Source organism: Ovis canadensis, chromosome 14 (genome assembly GCF_042477335.2).
Source record: "Ovis canadensis isolate MfBH-ARS-UI-01 breed Bighorn chromosome 14, ARS-UI_OviCan_v2, whole genome shotgun sequence".
Taxonomy (NCBI): Eukaryota; Metazoa; Chordata; class Mammalia; order Artiodactyla; family Bovidae; genus Ovis; species Ovis canadensis.
In genome coordinates this window covers 76,041,766-76,060,282 of record NC_091258.1, presented here as the reverse complement: position 1 = coordinate 76,060,282, position 18,517 = coordinate 76,041,766, and the positions used below count along the sequence as shown (strand labels likewise).

At 46.6% G+C, this 18,517-nt stretch overlaps 1 long non-coding RNA gene across 3 annotated transcripts; it reads left to right on the top strand.

The window, feature by feature from the left end:
* Nucleotides 1-7,438: 7,438 nt before the first annotated feature.
* On the top strand, nucleotides 7,439-15,037 carry LOC138418277 (uncharacterized). Of its 3 annotated transcripts, none has more exons than XR_011248480.1 (3): nucleotides 7,439-7,514; nucleotides 12,734-12,888; nucleotides 13,472-15,037. It is a non-coding gene; the product is annotated as an uncharacterized lncRNA (long non-coding RNA). The 3 variants fall into 3 exon arrangements; XR_011248481.1 differs by lacking the exon at nucleotides 7,439-7,514 and adding an exon at nucleotides 7,634-7,723 and having other exon boundaries at nucleotides 13,472-14,524; XR_011248482.1 differs by lacking the exon at nucleotides 7,439-7,514 and adding an exon at nucleotides 12,266-12,582 and having other exon boundaries at nucleotides 13,472-14,524.
* Nucleotides 15,038-18,517: the final 3,480 nt, after the last annotated feature.

Here is an 18,517-nt window from a genome sequence, read left to right as displayed (position 1 = left end):
AGAAGACTCTTGAGAGTCCCTTGGACTGCAAGGAGATCCAACCAGTCCATCTGAAAGGAAATCAGTCCTGAATATTCACTGGAAGGACTGACGCTGAAGCTGAAGCTCCAATACTTTGGCACCTGATACAAAGAACTGGCTCATTTGAAAAGACCCTGATCCTGCTGAGAGGATAACAGGCAGGAAGGCCAGGGATCTCCAAACAGAGGAAATAGGCTACAAGGGTCAGACATTTTTATCTCTCCCCTAAGTGGCAGGAGGAAACAAATTACAAGTGTCAGATTTTTTTTCCTTCTCTATACAAAGTTAAAAGGAGGTTCCTCTTAAGATTCTGTGTGGTCATGATGACACCTGGTTCCACCTGAATTTCACTTTTCTTAAGCCTTGAGCTCACCAATGCGCTTCTCTTATGGAAATGCTTTTCTTAAGCTATGTTAATGAAACTATGTATTTGCTTTGGAATTTGCCTTTCTTCAAAATGGTTCCACCGAAGACTAACTTTTTTTCCTTTTCTCAAACCTTGGGCTGATAACAGCTCAGCAAACCAGTATTCGGATCACTTGTTGTATGGCTGGGGGATGACACACCTCGTTCCATCCTATCTCAAAAATGCATATTGTGTGTGGGGGGGGTGGGGGCTGGTGAAACTCCCTCAGCCTTGAGGTGTCTCTTTTATCTGATTAATAGCTTTCTAACAGACAGGGATCACCTGGCTAAAGACTAGCAGGGGGGCACTCTTTCTGCCCCCTTCCGATGTCTCTGTCAGAAGCTTTCTCTGTCTCTTTTATACTTTAATCAATCTTTATCACCCCAAAGCTCTGAGTGATCGAGCCTTGTCACTGGCCCCGGGTTGAATTCCTCTCCTCCAGAGGCCAAGAATCCTGGTATCTTTCACAGCTGAGCAACAGCCTTTCACCGGGAAAAACTGAAGGCAGGAGGAGAAGGGGATGACAGAGGTTGAGATGGTTGGATGGCATCACCCACTCAATGGACATGAGTTTGCATAAACTCCGGGAGTTGGTGCTGGACAGGGAAGCCTGGTGTGCTGCAATCCATGGGGTCACAAAGAATCAGACATGCCTGAGTGACTGAACTGAACTGTGGCACAAAGGGGTCTCTGAAGGAGAGTGGGAAATGATACAAGTAGAACCCACTTTCTCTCTGGAACCAGATCATGAATTGCAATTTACCCCCAGGTTTCCATGACAGTGAAGTGGGTGCTGGAAATTGAGTCTCTCCCTAAAGAAAATGTGGAGCCTCTGTTAGGGGGACCCTGGGCACGTCTGGAGAACCTCAGGGGAGTGTAGGGATTGAGACTAGTGCTGACAGGAATGTGGGTGTGGCAACTGTGAGTTAAAAATGACCTCTCACGTCCAGACCCTCTGCACAGCCTCTTGGCCTTATCATCCCCGAGAAAACACCAAGCCCCTGGCTTCCAGGGTGTGTGTAGGCCACCCAGGTTGTGTGGCTTCCAGATGTCCCAACGTACCAATCAGCCATTAAAATAATTCCTTTAAAATGTACTTATTTTTGGCTGGGCTGGGTCTTTGTTGCTGCGCCCTGGCTCTCTCCTGATGCAGTTAGCGGGGGCCACTCTCTAGCTATGATGCCTGGACTTCTCACTGCGACGGCTGCTCTCGTTGCGGAGCACAGGCCCTAGGGCAGCCAGGGTTTCTGTAACCGCAGCCCGTGGACTCAGTGGTTTTGGCTCCTGGGCTCTAAAGCACAGGCTCAGTAGTGGTGGCGCACGGGCTTATTGCCTCGAGGCGTGTGGGACCTTCCTGGACCGGGGATTGCACCCGAGTCTCCTGTGCTGATGGGCAGATCCCTTCCCACTGAGCCACCAGGGGGGCCCACTAGTCTCCCTTCTAGTCAGGAGACAGCCAGCTCCAGTGGGTAACTGGAGGAGAGTCTGTTTACAGAGGTGTGACCAGAGCCTAGGAAAACATCCCGGATCTATCGTTCAATGAAACCACGAGATGCAGAGTGGCTCAGGAGCTGCGCCATCCTTCGTCTGAGGAAAGGTTGGCACAGGGGAATGGACGTTCCTGTTGTCTGGGTTTTTGCATAAACACTGGAAGCGTGCCTAAGAAGCCATCCAGTGGTGGCGTCTAAGGAGGAAAGAGAGACCAAGTATTTAGGTGTAGCGGCAGAGACGAGACCTTTGAAAAGGTGTTCCTTCTCATATTCTTGGGGTGTTTCTTGTGGTGGTGGTGGTGGTGTTCCCCAGCCCTCTGCCCTGGGAGCCACCCTCCTCTGCTTGGTTTTCATGACTTCCAGCTTCTGAGATTCCACACAGGAGTGATGGTTGACAGTAGTTCTGCATCTGATTCACCGCACTTAGCATAATGCCCTCAGGGGCTACCCCTGTTGTTGAAATCTTTTTTCTTTTCTTTTCCTGGCGAGGCGGTGGGGCACCCTGAGGGACTTGCGGGATCTTAGTTCCCCGAACAGGGATGGAACCTGGGTCCTTGGGAGTGAAAACATGGAAGCCTAACCACTGGACCACCGGGGAATTCCCTCTCTCGGTTTTTTTTTTTTTTTTTTTACATTCAGGTATAATTGACATATTACATTATGTTAGTTTCAGGTGTGTGATGTAATGATTTCATAGTTGTATATTTTGCAAAATGGTCACTATAATAAGTCTAGTCGACATTCATCACCATATCATTACAATTTTTTAAAAACTTATTAAAAAAATTATTTATTTTTGGCGGCACTGGGTGCCTTGGGGGAATCTTAGCTCCGCAGCTAGGACTGAACCCAGGCCACAGCTGTGAAAGCGCCAAGTCCTAATCGTCGGACTATCAGTGAACTCGTTACAGGTTTGTTCTTTCTTTCTTGTGATGAGAACTTTTAAGATTTACTCTGTTAGTTAGGTAAGTCGCTCAGTCGTGTCCGACTCTTTGCTACCCCATGGAGTATAGCCCACCAGGCTCCTCTGTCATGGGATTTCCTGGGCAAGAGTACTGGAGTGGGATGCCGTTTCCTTTTCCAGGGATCTTTTTCCACCCAGGGCTCAAACCAGCAATCTCCTGCACTGGCAGGCGGGTTCTTTGCCACTGAGCCACCAGGGAAGCCCCATACCTCCTTACACAGATGCAATATTTTATAGGACTGACTTATTTTATAACTAGAAGCTGGTACCAGTTTACAACCTTTTTTCCTGATATGGCCACCATTTTGTCCTTTTTCCTTTGCAGGCTACCATGTAAATTATTACCGAGTCAGAAGCTGGGTATATAATTTCATCTGGCTAGCAGGGAGCCTTGGGCTTGCCCGGTGGCTCAGTGGTAAAGAATCCACCTGCAATGCAGGAGATGAAGGAGATGCAGGCTCAATCCCTGGGTGGGGAAGATGTCCTGGAGGAGGAAATGACAACCCACTCCAGTATTCTTGCCTGGAGCATCCCATGGACAGAGGAGCCTGGGGTCCATGGGGTCATGGAGAATCGGACACAACTGAGCGCCCGAGCACACCACGCAGCAGCGAGCCTCACGACTGGAAATGAAGGCAGATGCACCGCAACCTGGAGTCTGCAAGGAGACTTAGCGAGCTTGTCCCTGGGGAGGAAACAGGAGCCTCGCTGCAAAGATAGAGTTAGCGATAACAATCAGTCGGTGATTGCTGACCTGTCAAACAGGCAGCAGGAAGGAAGGCCAGAGCTTGACGCCAAGGGTCCTTATTTCCAGACTTGGGTCCTCTGGCATCTCTCGCTGGGGTCTGGCGTCTAAATCAGGCTGCGTCCGCGCTGGCGGGTCAGGAGCTGTTGCACGGCTGCCGCCAGGCCCAGTTCCTCTCCTGGAATGAGGATCCTTGGCGGTTTCCAGAATGAAGTGTCATTTCCCAGATGAACTGGAGAGTGAGAGTCTGTGCTGGCCGCGGGGGCTCTCACCCTGGGGTCGCTCTCAGTCTATTCCTGGGTGGGAGTCTGGGGCAGGCAGTTTCAGGACAGAAACTTACAGGGTCTTGCCAAGTTTTCTATGCAAATCCGAGACCTGTGCGGGCTCTCGCATGCCGAGATCGCCCTCTAGTGATGGAAAAATGCATTTAGTAGTAAAGAACCCACCTGCCCTGCAGGAGGTCTAAGAGCATGTGGGTTCGATCCCCGGGTCGTGAAGATCCCCTGGAGGCAGAAATGGCAACCCACTCCAGTCTTCTTGCCTGAAGAATCCCATGGACAGAGGAGCCTGGCGGGCTACAGTCCGTGGGGTCGCAGAGAGTCAGACATGACTGAGGTAACCAAGCGCTGATAAAGATGATAACAATTCTTTCCTCCAGCAGCGATTTATTGACTGTGCATAAGGGTCATAGGTACGGGGGAGACGGCAGGGGATCGGACAGACACGGTCCCATACATCACGGAATATCACTCGGCCATAAAAAAGAATGAAATACTGCCATTTGTGACAACATGGGTGGACCTCAGGAGTATTGCACTAAGTGAAATAAGTCAGACAGAGAAAGATAAATGCTGTATAATTTCACATATGCGTGGAATCTGAAAAGAAAGACAGAACAAATGAACAAATACAAACACAGAAACGGAGTTATAGATACGGAGAACCACCAAGGGGTCGCCAGAGGAAAAGGGCTACGGTGGAAAGAAGCAGATGGGGGCGATGAAGAGGCGTGAAGAGATGCAGAAAAAGTGGAAATAGATGCGGGAAAGTGGAAACCTGCAGATGTTATTTCCTTGGGCTCCAAAATCACTGCAGGCAGTGACGGCAACTATGAAATTAAAAGACGTTTGCCCCTTGGAAGAAAAGCTATGACCAACCTAGACAGCACATTAAAGAGCAGAGATATCACTTTGCTGATGGAAGGTTCATCTAGTCAAAGCTATGGTTTTTCCAGTAGTCATGTGTGGATGTGAGAGTTGGACCATAAAAAGCCTGAGCACTGAATAACTGATGCTTTCAAACTGTGGTGCTGGAGAAGACTCTTGAGAGGCCCTTGGACTGCAAGGAGATCCAACCAGTCCATCCTAAAGGAAATCAACCCTGAATGTTCACTGGAAGGACTGATGCTGAAGCTGAAACTCTAATGCTTTGGCCACCTGATGCAAAGAACTGACTCACTGGAAAAGACCCTGATGCTGGGAAAGACTGAAGGCAGGAGAAGGGGGCGACAGAGGATGAGAAGGTTGAATGGCATCAGCAAGTCAATGGACATGAGTTTGAGCAAACTCAGGGAGATCCTGAAGGACAGGGAATTCTGGTGTTCTGTAGTCCACGGAGTCACAAAAGTTGGACACGACTTAGCAACTGAACAACAGCAATCTTCTTTGAATTACACGGTGGTCCAGTGGCTAAGACTCTGAGCTTCCACTCCAGGGGGCAAGGGTTTGATCCGTGCTTGGGGAACTGAGATCTCATATGCTGCCTGGCTTGGCCAGAAAGAAATGAATCATGACTATGGAATGTATGGTGTGGGGAATACAGTTTGTAACTATGTGATATCTTTGTACGGTAACATATTGTGACTAGACTGTGATCATTCTGAAGTATATAGAAATATTGAATCACTATGTTGAGTAACAGGAACTCACATAGTGTTGTAGGTCAGTTATACTTCAAAACACAAACTCAGAGGATAAGCGATCAGGCGTGTGGTCACCAGGGGTGGGGGTGGGGCGAGGAGCCTCAAAAGGCACAAATTTCCATTCCTAAGCAAGTAGTAGGATGTCACGTACAACATGGTGGGTATGATCAACCCTGCTCTATATTATGTGTGTCAGTTGTTAGGAGGCATTTCCCTGGTGGTCCAGTGGTTACGACTGTACAGTCCAATGCAAGGGACTCGGGTTCGATCCCTGGTCGGAGGACTAAGACCCCACATGCCATGGAGCAGCTGGGCCCCGGCACTGCAATTACTGGGCCCGTGAGCCCCAACTAGAGAGTCTGTGTGTCGCAAGGAGAGATCCCACCTGACACAATGGAGACGTCGAGTGCCAAAATTAAGACCCATCACAGCCAAAGAAAAGTAAATAAATAAAAGAAAAATTGTCAAGAGTCAACCCCTAGGGTCCTCACTAAAGGGAAAAGATAATATTTTCTGTTTCTTTCATTTTATATTTATAGGAGATGGTGGATATTAACTTGAGCTTCCCTGGTGGCTCAGCTGGTAAAGAATCTGCCTGCAACGTGGGAGACCTGGGTTCCATCCCTGGGTTGGGAAGATCCCCTGGAGAAGGGAATCACTACCGATTCCAGTATTCTGGCCTGGAGAATTCCATGGACTGACTGTATAGTCCGCGGAACACAACTGAGCGACTTTCATTTTCAAATAAAGAAGTGAAGAAGTGAAGTGAAGTCGCTCAGTCGTGTCCGACTCTTTGTGACCCGTGGACTGTAGCCCACCAAGCTCCTCCGTCCATGGGACTGTCCAGGCAAGAATACTGGTGTGGGTTGCCATTTCCTTCTATAAATGGCAATGTCTAAGACCCATCACAGCCCCCCAAAAGTAAATAAATAAATAAAAAAGAAAGTTGTTAAGAGAGTAAATCTTAAGGATTCTCACTAAAAGGGGAAAATTATTTTCTATTTCTTTAATTTTGCATTTATGAGAGATGGTGGAATGTTCACTAAGCTTATTGCGATAATCACTTCACGGCGTATGGAAGTCAAACCATCATACTGTTCGCCTTGAACTTACACAGTGCTGTGTGTTAATTATATCTCAATAGAACTAGAAGGACAAAAAAAAAAAAAAAAAAGACACAGTCCATCAAGGGCTGCATTCCAAGGAGACAGACAGACAATACATAAGCAAAGACATGAATAAAATGCTTTCAAGTATGAGAAGTTCAATAAATGGGGGTCTGGGGAGCTGGGGGAAGCCCCTCTTTAGACTGACCAGGTTAGGCACCAACCCCGTCTGAGACAGTGAATCTGAGCTGAGAACCGAAGGAAGAGGAGGAGCCAGCCCCGCTATGGATCCTAAGCGCGTCTGGACATTCAAAACCCAGGGGAGAATCAGCATGAGGACCCTACATAAGAGGGTGGTTCAGTGGTAAAGAACCCGCCCGCCAATGCAGGAGACGCAGGAGACGGAGGAGATGCGGGTTCAGGCCCTGGGTTGGGAAGATCCCGGGGGAGGACATGGCAGCCCACTCCAGTACTCTTGCCTGGGGAATCCCATGGACAGAGGAGCCTGGTGGGCTATGGTCCATGGGGTTGCAAAGAGCCGGACCTGACTGAGTGACTAAACACAACCACAACCGAAATTAAAAGGCAGGGGACCTAAGTATATGGAAAACAGCCCCAAGGCTAGGGTCAAGGATTTGGAGGGACAATGGACCAGGATGCAGGAAATGAAGCATCCCGGGCTGGCAGGAGCCAGATGACCCGAGCCCTTTTCAGAACGTGAGGAAGACTCTGGCTTTTGTTCTAAGAGGAAGGGGAAGTGATTAGATGCTTTCAAAACTGGAAATGAAATCATCGGATTTCTGTGCTCTGAGAGTCTTTCTGGGTGGAGAAAAGACAGTGATTCTGAAGCTTGGAAGCCAGGTAAGGAGTCAGAGCAGACATGGGGGAAAGGCTTTGGGGTCTTGGGGAAAGATATTGTTGGATGGTTGCAGGGGACGGAGAGCTGACAGGAGATTCTTTTACTCCCCCCATATTTTTAGTCTGTTGTGTCCTGTGATGGGCTCTGCACATAAAACCACAAAGGAAACGAGAGCCTGGGACAATCAGCAAAGACATGGTGATGAGGAAAGGTAAAACAATCTTCTCAGGTGGCACACTCATGGAGAACCCGCCTGCCAATGCAGGAGACACAGGAGACAAGGGCTCAACCCCTGGGTTGGGGAGATCCCCCGGGAGGGAAGTGACAGCCCACTCCAGTATTCTTGCCTGGAGAATCCCATGGACAGAGGAGCCGGGTGGGCCAGAGTCCATGGGAATGCAGAGAGTCAGGCATCGAAAAGGTAAAATTTTACGTGACCTCCTTCTCCTTCTGCCTGTGTGACTCGGCTTGCCCTTTGCAAAGTCTAGGTCATGTAGGTTACGTAGTCTCAAAAAGTGTAGGAACTGGAGTTTATCTTACTCACCCTTGTCCTGCTCTTTGCAATCACCCAGCCCCTGAAAACCTGCCTAATCAGGCCTGTCCAGGTCAGACATCCCCCTCCCTATCTTGACTGCTGTTTCCTCGCATGAAACCCCTTAGTTTAAACCAGCCTATTAACAGCTAGTGTTGCCCACTACAGTCTTGTCTATAAAAACTCTGTAATCCCTTTGTTCGGGGCTCAGAGCTTGGAGTGTTAATTCCTCCGGGCCTGACGTGTAAGAAACCTGAGTTCTCCAACTCTACACACACACACACAGACACACAGACACAGACACACACACACACAGGCACACAGACACACACACACACACAGGCACACAGACACACACACACAGACACACACACAGACACACACAGACACACAGACACAGGCACACAGACACACACACAGACACACACACAGATACACACACACACAGACACAGACACACACACACACACACAGACACGGAAGACAGTGTTTTCCCACTGCTCTCCCAAGAGCAATCCGTTGTGAACCTGAGCATCCCCACACTTTGCCTTTGGGTATGTCAGGAATCCAAGGACTTGCCTCCCATTACCTGGCCGTTTCTTCGGCTGGAATTTGCCTCAAGCAACCTCAGAGGATGAGGGAACTTCTCCTTCTCAAACAAAGAGCAGGGTGCTTGAACAGAGGTGGAGTTCCCTGAGCTCAAAGAGCAGGGTGCTTGAACAGAGGTGGAGTTCCCTGAGCTCAGTCAAAGAGCAGGGTGCTTGAACAGAGGTGGAGTTCCCTGAGCTCAGTGTCCTTCAGCTGTGACACAAACGGCTGCGTGTGTGGAATCCCGGTGGGCCCCTCTGTGTCGCCCAGGTGGGATTTGGGGACAAGAAGAATGGACGTGAACACAGTATGCCTGCTGCCTGCTGTGGTGTGAGCGATAGGTCTGTTTGTCTCTGACCCCGGAGTCTCTTATCTCTCATCAGCATCCTTGAAACAGGAACAGGTTGACTTACTCATTTATACTATTGTAAAATCCTGGGCCGGGTCAATATGCCCTTGAGAAATGGATCGATACAATCTCAGAGAGGTTTTCCCGGTGGGCGTGGACTCAGACACTCTACATTCCAGACTGGGAGTGATAGGGTCATAGTTCCCGTTCAGAGGTCAGAACTCAGCCTCTGAAAGGTTTGGAAGAATGCCTGGAACATAAGAAAAAGGTTAGAAGAAAGGCACTGTTCTTCTCAGGGTTATTAAACTGTTGTTATGGAGGCATGCAGATATATACTTTAAAGGAAGACGGGCTTGCCGGGGTCCAGCCCCCGCAGGATCCAGGGGAACCTAAAGGAAAAACAGCGTCAGTGGATGATTTAGAGAGAGATAAGGAAAGAATGTTGTAGATAAGAAAATAGAAAGAGGCTGATATTCCCTGGTTTACATAGAAAGCTAGTAAAGTCTTAGAAGCCCAGGCAGGAAAGTGAACGCAGAGAGCCTCTGTGTTCCAAGGGATCAGCCTGAAAAAGAAAGTAAGAGAGAAAAAAAGAGAAAAAAAGAAAAACACGGGGTGACCAAGCTTATTCGAGCGAGGCCCAATAGCTTTATTTTTAAAAGGTACTTTTATACCTTGTCTTATACATAGAGGGAAATGAAAGATGCAAAGTCATACAGAGTCAGCCCAAACATTACATCTGTTTTGTCTTTATCGAAACCAGGATTTTTTCTGCAAACCTTTCCCATAAACAATATTGTGTACATTATCTTCTTGCCTTGGAAGCCTGTGAACATTTTATGACCCTCTTTTGATAAAGGCTGTTCAACCAGAAAACTTATTTTTTTCTTGAAATGTATTTTCTTTATATTTCTAATCTATGTCAGCCTCAGAAAGTATTAAACAAGTTACATTTCTCAAGGAGCAGAGGTGCAGTGAGTTACAAGAAAGAACCAATTAGCTCAAAAGTCTGATGTGGTTAATTTCAAGGCTACACTTGTTTTTCTTACTTTCCAACTATGTTAACTAATGCATTCCCAGGTGCACAGTGGATAAGAGATACGGGAACTTACCAACAAGCATTGGCCAAATGATGAAATCCTACTCTAATAACTATTAACTCTTTAAAAGGCTCTATGTTTTAGACTTCCCATGCCTCTCACAGTTGGGAGGTGGCGAATAATCACATGCGTAGCTGCAAGAGTCTGGATAGACCTGCCAAGCAAGCTAGAATGCTAGCAGAGGGGGTTTGATTTGAAATATTCCTCTCATGTCCAGGAGACTTATTAGCTACAGCCCTAAGTTGGTTTTCTCTAGAGAAAGGTGGTCAGGGTTAGCCCCCTGTTAATGTCAGAGGAGTTGGTGAAAGTCATGAAATAGTAAAACAGACAGATTTTGGTTTGGGGGTAGATGCTCGAGAAAGCCTAGGGAGCCCGTTGAGTTCTGAAGCCTTGCTTGACAGGTCTCTTCCACACGACCTTGTCATGGGTGGGGTCTCCCGTGGTGGCTCCCGGCACGGGCTCATCTGTGGATCTTCTGGAGAGCCAGTGCACACAGCCAGGGTATCTGGGCTAGAGGTGTTCTGGGAAGCATACGAACCCATTTGGGAGTTTGTGCTGTTGTGCTTGAAAGGCTGCTCATCCAGCGGGCACAGCTCTTAGGATGACGATAACATGGCTTGTTGTTGTTGTTTAGCCAGTGGCTCAGTTGTGTCCAGTCTGTTGTGATCCCATAGTCTGTAGCCCTCCAGGCTCCTCTGTCCTTGGGATTTCCCAGGCGAGAATATCGGAGTGGGTCGCCATTTTCTTCTCTGGTGGATCTTCCCAAACCAGGGATCAAACCCACCTCTCCTGCACTGCAGGCAGGTTCTTTACCACTGAGCCACCAGGGAAGCCCCGTAAGCATGGTTGTTTGTGTGTATATCTATATCTGAGTCGAGAGTGAGTTCATTGTAAGGAATTGACTCACGCAGTTATGGAGACTGGTGAGTCCCCAGATCTGCCTTCAGCAAGCTGGAGACCTTCGAGGGCTGATGCTCTGATGTCAAAGAGTTAGTCACTCAGTCGCGTCAGACTCTTCTGCGACCCCATGGACAGTATCCCGCCAGGCTCCTCTGTCCATGGGACTTCCCAGGCAAGAATACTGGAGTGAGTAGCTGCTCCCTTCTCCAGGGGATCTTCCCAACCCAGGGATTGAACCTGGGTCTCTGGCGCTGCAGGCAGATTCTTTATCATCTGAGCCACAGGGAAGCCCCCAGAGGCTGTTCAGAGGCTGGCAGGCTCAAGACCAAGGAACAGCCAATGTTTTAATCGGAGTCCAGAGGCAGGGAAAAAACACCAATGTCCTGGCTCAAAGGCAGTCAGGCAGAAGGAATTCTTCCTTACTTAGCCTTGGTCTAGTCAGGCCCTCACTTGATTGGACGAGGCCCACCCTACAGAGGGCAATCTGCTTTTCTCAGGCTACGGGTTCAAATGTTCATCTCCCCCAGAAACACCTTCATGGCCATACCCAGAGTAATACATCCATTGTTTTCCAGATTCTTTCCCCATTTGGCAGACAATTTCCAAGTACAGAAATGGCTGACCCACATGAGCACTGGGATAGTCATTTGCATAGATAGCAAAGGAAAAAAGTCAGCAAATATTTACACACTCAGTGTCTTAAAATTAGAGTCCAAACACATTTCCTCCATAAACCGCCATCAAAACGATAACACTTTTACAACATCTTTAAATTATTTTAAATAGTTTTGAGGTTTATAAACTTGAAATGATGACTGTTAGTAACAGGCAACTATGTGAGTATGTTTGTGGTGAAAAATTCTGCTGATGGAAAGCTGCGAACCACGTTTTTGAAACGGAGAAAAGTTTGCTAAACAAGCTTGTGATGATGAACCACTGATTGTTATGTAACCCTGCTGATGTAGTTATAAGTATCTTAACTGGTATAGAAGACTGCATAGATTATCTTAGAATTTGGAACAAATATAAAGTCACACCTCCCTGATAAGTTACCTTGTGCATAAAATAAATAAATGACTCTAACAGGTATCAGGATGGAAGATTGCATAGATTATTTTAGAATTTGGAACATATATAATGTTGTTCTTCCTTGCAAAGTTATTCTGTGTTTAAAATAAGTAAATGACTTTGACAGGCACATTTAGAACAATGGTTTTTCAACCGAGGATAATTTTGTCCCCCCCCCCCCCTTTCTTTTAAATACCTGCTCTCTTAGCAACTTCCTTCAGTTAATTTATTTCTGGCTGTGCTGCGTCTTTGCTGCTTTGCCTGGGCTTTCTCTAGTTGCAGCAAGTGGGGCTACTCTTCCTTGCGATTTGCAGGCTTCTCACTGGTGCTTCTCTTGCTGCGGAGCATCTTCCTTGCAATTAGTGGGCTTCTCACTGGCGCTTCCCTTGCTGCGGAGCACGGGCTCTAGATGTGTGGGCTAAGTCGCTGTGCTGCTCGGGTTTAGCTCCTCTGCGGCATGTGGGATCTTCCCGGACCAGGAATCGAACCTGTGTCCCCTGCATTGGCAGATGGCTTCCTATCCACTGCTCCACCAGGCAAGTCCTTGCTCCTTGTTTTAAAATACAGGCTTTGCTATTATCCAGGTATGGTGAAGCCACCAGGGGACCGCCGCCATTGAAAACATAGTTTATTATTATAGTACGTTTATTATACAGTAAGAAATATGTATTTGATCTTTGTCCCCAGTTCCTGACACAGAGTTTCTGAAACCCTTGTCATCTCCTGAGTGACGGAAGTGAGAAGAGCATCATTTGTTTCAGTATTTGGCCTTCATCCAAGACAGTTCAGAAAGGCCTGGCATCTCCAGAGTCCTGAGAATGCCTTTCTGTATGTTAATGATGGTAAGATGATGGGTGGCTGGGGGCACTCATTAGGGGTCTGGAGGATCGGAGAACTGGCTGTTGGTGTGGGAAAAAAACAACACATGTTTGGTGTCAGAAATGCCAGCAGGAAAAACAGCAGGGTTACTTTCTCAGATCCCAAGAGGAGGGAGCCCACCACGCCCCAGGGCAGCACCAGCTCAGCCAGGAGGCAGGGAGGAGTGAGGACAAGATGAGGGGGAGAGTCCTCACTGTGGTTTCCGTGGGAGGGAGCAGGGGAGGCAGCCTGAGGGGATTTTGTTGTTTAGGCTCTAAGTTGTGTCCGACTCTTTGGACCCCATGGACTGTAGCCCACCAGGGTTCTCCGTCCATGGGACTCTCCAGGGCCGAATACTGGAGTGGGTTGCCATTTCCTCCTCCAGGGGATCTTTCCGATCCAGGGATCGAACCCACGTCTCCTGCATTGGCAGGCGGATTCTTCACCACTGAGCCACCTGGGAAGCCGAGAAACCCTGGTTCAGAGCAAAATGCAAAGCCTTATTTCCCCCAGTTAACAGTGGATTAATTAAACAGCTTCCTGGTTCAGTAGTTTTTCTTGTTCCAGACCTTGCAACGGAAGACGGGGGTGGATAAAAATGCGATGGACTTCGGAGGGAGCCATATAATCTGATATAACTGGCTGACTCAACACCCAGATGTTCAAAATGCACTGTGAGAAAAGCTCTAGAAAGAGCGGAACCACGTGCCAACTGTTTATACTCCTCTTCCCGGGCCTTTGATTTGATGAGAAAACATGAGGAACTGTTTTGCTCGGCAATGTATAGGCAGCGTTTGCTGTATGTTCCAAGCTCCTTGCTCGGTCTTGTGAGCATCTGATACAGACTTGTCGATCAGATCACACGTGTCTACACGAATGCCTGTCGATCGAATCGTATGTGTCTATACGAATGTCTGTGCGTGTGGTAGGTGCATGGACATTTGATAAACAGCTGAACGGATGAATGGAAATCATGAATACATTTCTGAGGAATAATGAATACATTTAGACAGAGCTAGGAGTGACTTTAAATGACACTTGCAGCAACATGGATGGACCTAGAGGTTCTTTTTTATTTTTTATAATTTTAAAAATATTCATTTTTTTAAATATTGTCATGGCTGCTCCGGGTCTTAGCTGTGGCGTGTCAGATCTAGTTCCCTGACCAGGGATTTGAACCTGGTCCCCCCTGCATTGAGAGCGAGAGTCTCTTACCAGGGAAGTCCCCTTAGAGATAAGAGTCAATGAAGTAAGTCACACAAAAGACAAATATGATATCACGTATACGTGGAATCTAAAATAAGACACGAATGAACTTATCTATGAAAGGTAAACACACTCACAGACACAGAGGACAGACTTGGTGGTTGCCAAGGGGTGGGACGGATTGGGAGTTTGGGATGAGGAAATGTCCGCTATTATGTACAGAATGGATGAACAATAAGGTCTTACTGTACAGCACAGGGGACCACATTCAATATCCTGTGATAAACTATAATGGACAATAATATGAAAAAGAATGTATAACTCAATCACTTTGCTGTATAGCAAAAGTTAATACAATATTATAAATGAACCATATTTCGATAATTTAAAAGAATTAAAAAAATTTAAAAGTAAGGATGACTTCTTTTAGAATTTCCTTAATTCCTTTATTTAAAACCAAACACAAACGAAACACCCTCACTCTCCCCACAAGAGAGTCCACCCAGCAAATACAGCAATGAAAAATACCTACAGACAATACTCTTGGTAAAACTACGTGAATCCCAGGGAACCCTAGAATACAACCAGATGGGCTCAACCGAACACATATTTCTTATTTGAAATCAGTAATAAAACAAACGCTGTTATGAACAAACAACAAACAGGGACTTCTCTGGTGGTCCAGGCGCTAGGACTCTGCTATTGCGATGCGGGGGGGGGGGGGGGGGGGGGGGGGAAGGGGGGGGAGGGGGCGGGGACGAGCGCAGGTTTGATCCCTGGTTGGGGAACTAAGATCCCATAGGCTGCATACAGCCAAAAATAAAAAGACAGACAAACAAACAAACCAACATCTAAAGTTAGGAAATCTCAGAAAAGAGATGAATGAGGGAAAAGATGACATGTAAAGAGCTGACAAGGGTCAAGAAAGGATTAGAAACTTAAAAAAAAAGGCATTTACAAAATGCCAGCTAAGCTGTAAGAATGAACAGACTCACAGAAAACAGAGCAAGTGAAACTGATGATGGAAAGAAGAAAAAAATCTGGTTTGAATGGAGATGGAAAGTTATAGGGATGAGTGAGACACAGAGAAGACCCCAAATACCACAATAGAAATAGCTGAAGAGGAAAACCCAGACAATGGAACAGAGCAAGGAATACAAAGCGTAATCTAACCAGCTTTCCTGAAAGAAAGAATTTGAAATTGAAGAGCCAAGTACGTAAGGAGGAAATTGGCCAAGAAGACTCATCAGTAATACACAGTCTAGGAAAACTACTCATTTGTGTTTGTAGGGGAAAATAATTATTTGCACATCCGAGCAACAGATTGAGTTAATTTAGAAGGGAAAGGAAATCAGATTAGCATCGCATTTTTTTTTTTTACCAAAGTACTGTGTTTCAGGAGGGAGTGCTTAAAAATTGTATGATATTTATCAGTGTATTAAAAAATCTTCATACGCCTCATGGAGTGGCCAAAAATCTGTGGGTTTGATCCTTGGCTGAGGAACTAAGATCTCACATGTCATGTGGAGCAGCCAAAAGTTAAAAAAAGAAAAGATCTTGACCAATTGGGGTTTATCCTAGGAATGCAAAGATGGCCAAAATGAGGAAATCATGAATGAAACTTATCATCTGAACAGAGCTAAGAAAAAAAAAAAATCACATGATCATTCCCGGATACGCTTGACACAATTTAGTATTTATTCATTTTAACACATAACCAAATAGGAAGTGATAGTTCTTTAAAATACTGATAGATAACCCCCAATACAGGATCCCAACGAGCAAATATCAGAGGCTGTAATACAAACAACACTAGAGTCTAAATTTAAATCAAGGACGAGACAAGAATGCCTGCTATCTTCATTGCTATATACCGCACAAAAACACATTTTCCATTTTGTGAAAATCTAATGAGATCTCGCTCACCTGCCTTGAGATTGTTCCAAGTACCATGGAGTTCTAATACTTTGGCCCCCTGATGCGAAGAGGTGAGTCATTGGAAAAGACTCTGATGCTGGGAAAGATTGAAGGTGGGAGGAGAAGGGGACGACAGAGGATGAGATGGTTGGATGGCATCACCAACTCGATGGAAATGAGTTTGAGCAAGCTCTGGGAGCTGGTGATGGACAGGGAGGCCTGACGTGCTGCAGTCCGTGTGGTCGCAGAGAGTCGGACAAGACTGAGCGACTGGACAACAACACACCGTAGAGCCGACAGGTGAAAAAAATTCAGTTTTAAGTGACTCAGCACCCGCATTTGCAAAGGTCCTAAGCCTAGCCACGGTTTTTAAGGCATTCTTGCAGGCACAGGCGCTAACACGGTGAGCTGGAATAGAAGAGGATGCTGTGGTCAGGTTGGTGGCAACACTGCCACAATCCGTTTTGTCTCCTAGCGGGATGCAAAGCTCTGACTCTTCTTCCTAACTGACTCCCATCGGGATTGTCTGAGGAAACCGCGCCCCCGGCTCACACACCGGGGTGGTGATCTCCAGGTAGCACAGTGAGCTGTTTGATCCGGCCGTGAGCTCGGAAAAGAAGTGCAGTTCAGTTCAGTTCAGTCGCTCAGTCGTGTCCGACTCTTTGCGACCCCATGAATCGCAGTACGCCAGGCCTCCCTGTCCATCACCAACTCCTGGAGTTCACTCAGACCCACATCCATCAAGCCCGTGATGCCATCCAGCCATCTCATCCTCGGTCGTCCCCTTCTCCTCCTGCCCCCAATCCCTCCCAGCATCAGAGTCTTTTCCAATGAGTCAACTCTTCTCATGAGGTGGCCAAAGTACTGGAGTTTCAGCTTTAGCATCATTCCTTCCAAAGAAATCCTAGGGCTGATCTCCTTCAGAATGGACTGGTTGGATCTCCTTGCAGTCCAAGGGACTCTCAAGAGTCTTCTCCAACACCACACTTCAAAAGCATCAATTCTTCAGTGCTCAGCCTTCTTCACAGTCCAACTCTCACATCCATACATGACCACCACGGACCTTAGTCAGCAAAGTAATGTCTCTGCTTTGGAATATGCTATCTAGGTTGGTCATAACTTTTCTTTCAAAGAGTAAGCGTCTTTTAATTTCACGGCTGCAGTCACCATCTGCAGTGATTTTGGAGCCCCAAAAAATAAAGTCTGACACTGTTTCCCCATCTATTTCCCATGAAGTGATGGGACCGGATGCCATGATCTTTGTTTTCTGAATGTTGAGCTTTAAGCCAACTTTTTCACTCTCCTCTTTCACTTTCATCAAGAGGCTTCTTAGTTCCTCTTCACTTTCTGCCATAAGGGTTGTGTCATCTGCATATCTGAGGTTATTGATATTTTTCCTGGCAATCTTGATTCCAGCTTGTGTTTCTTCCAGTCCAGCATTTCTCATGATGTACTCTGCATATAAGTTAAATAAGCAGGGTGACAATATACAACCTTGACGTCCTCCTTTTCCTATTTGGAACCAGTCTGTTGTTCCATGTTTGGTTCTAACTGTTGCTTCCTGGCCTGCATATAGATTTCTCAAGAGGCAGGTCAGGTGGTCTGGTAGTCCCATCTCTCTCAGAATTTTCCACAGTTTATTGTGATCCACACAGTCAAAGGCTTTGGCATAGTCAATAAAGCAGAAATAGATGTTTTTCTGGAATTCTCTTGCTTTTTCCATGATCCAGCGGATGTTGGCAATTTGATCTCTGGTTCCTCTGCCTTTTCTAAAACCAGCTTGAACATCAGGAAGTTCACGGTTCACGTAATTGCTGAAGCCTGGCTTGGAGAATTTTGAGCATTACTTTACTAGCATGTGAGATGGGTGCAATTGTGCGGTAGTTTGAGCATTCTTTGGCATTGCCTTTTTTTGGAATTGGAATGAAAACTGACCTTTTCCAGTCCTGTGTCCACTGCTGAGTTTTCCAAATTTGCTGGCATATTGAGTGCAGCACTTTCACAGCATCATCTTTCAGGATTTGAAACAGCTCAACTGGAATTCCATCACCTCCACTAGCTTTGTTTGTAGTGATGCTTTCTAAGGCCCACTTGACTTCACATTTCAGGATGTCTGGCTCTAGATGAGTGACCACACCATCGTGATTATTTGGGTCATGAAGATCTATTTTTGTACAGTTCTTCTGTGTATTCTTGCCATCTCTTCATAATATCTTCTGCTTCTGTTAGGTCCATACCATTTCTGTTCTTTATTGAACCCATCTTTGCATGAAATGTTCCCTTGGTATCTCTAATTTTCTTGGAGAGATCTCTAGTCTTTCCCATTCTGTTGTTTTCCTCTATTTCTTTGCATCACTGAAGAAGGCTTTCTTATCTCTTCTTGCTATTCTTTGGAACTCTGCATTCAGATGCTTTTATCTTTCCTTTTCTCCTTTGCTTTTCACTTCTCTTCTTTTCACAGCTATTTGTAAGGCCTCCCCAGACAGCCAT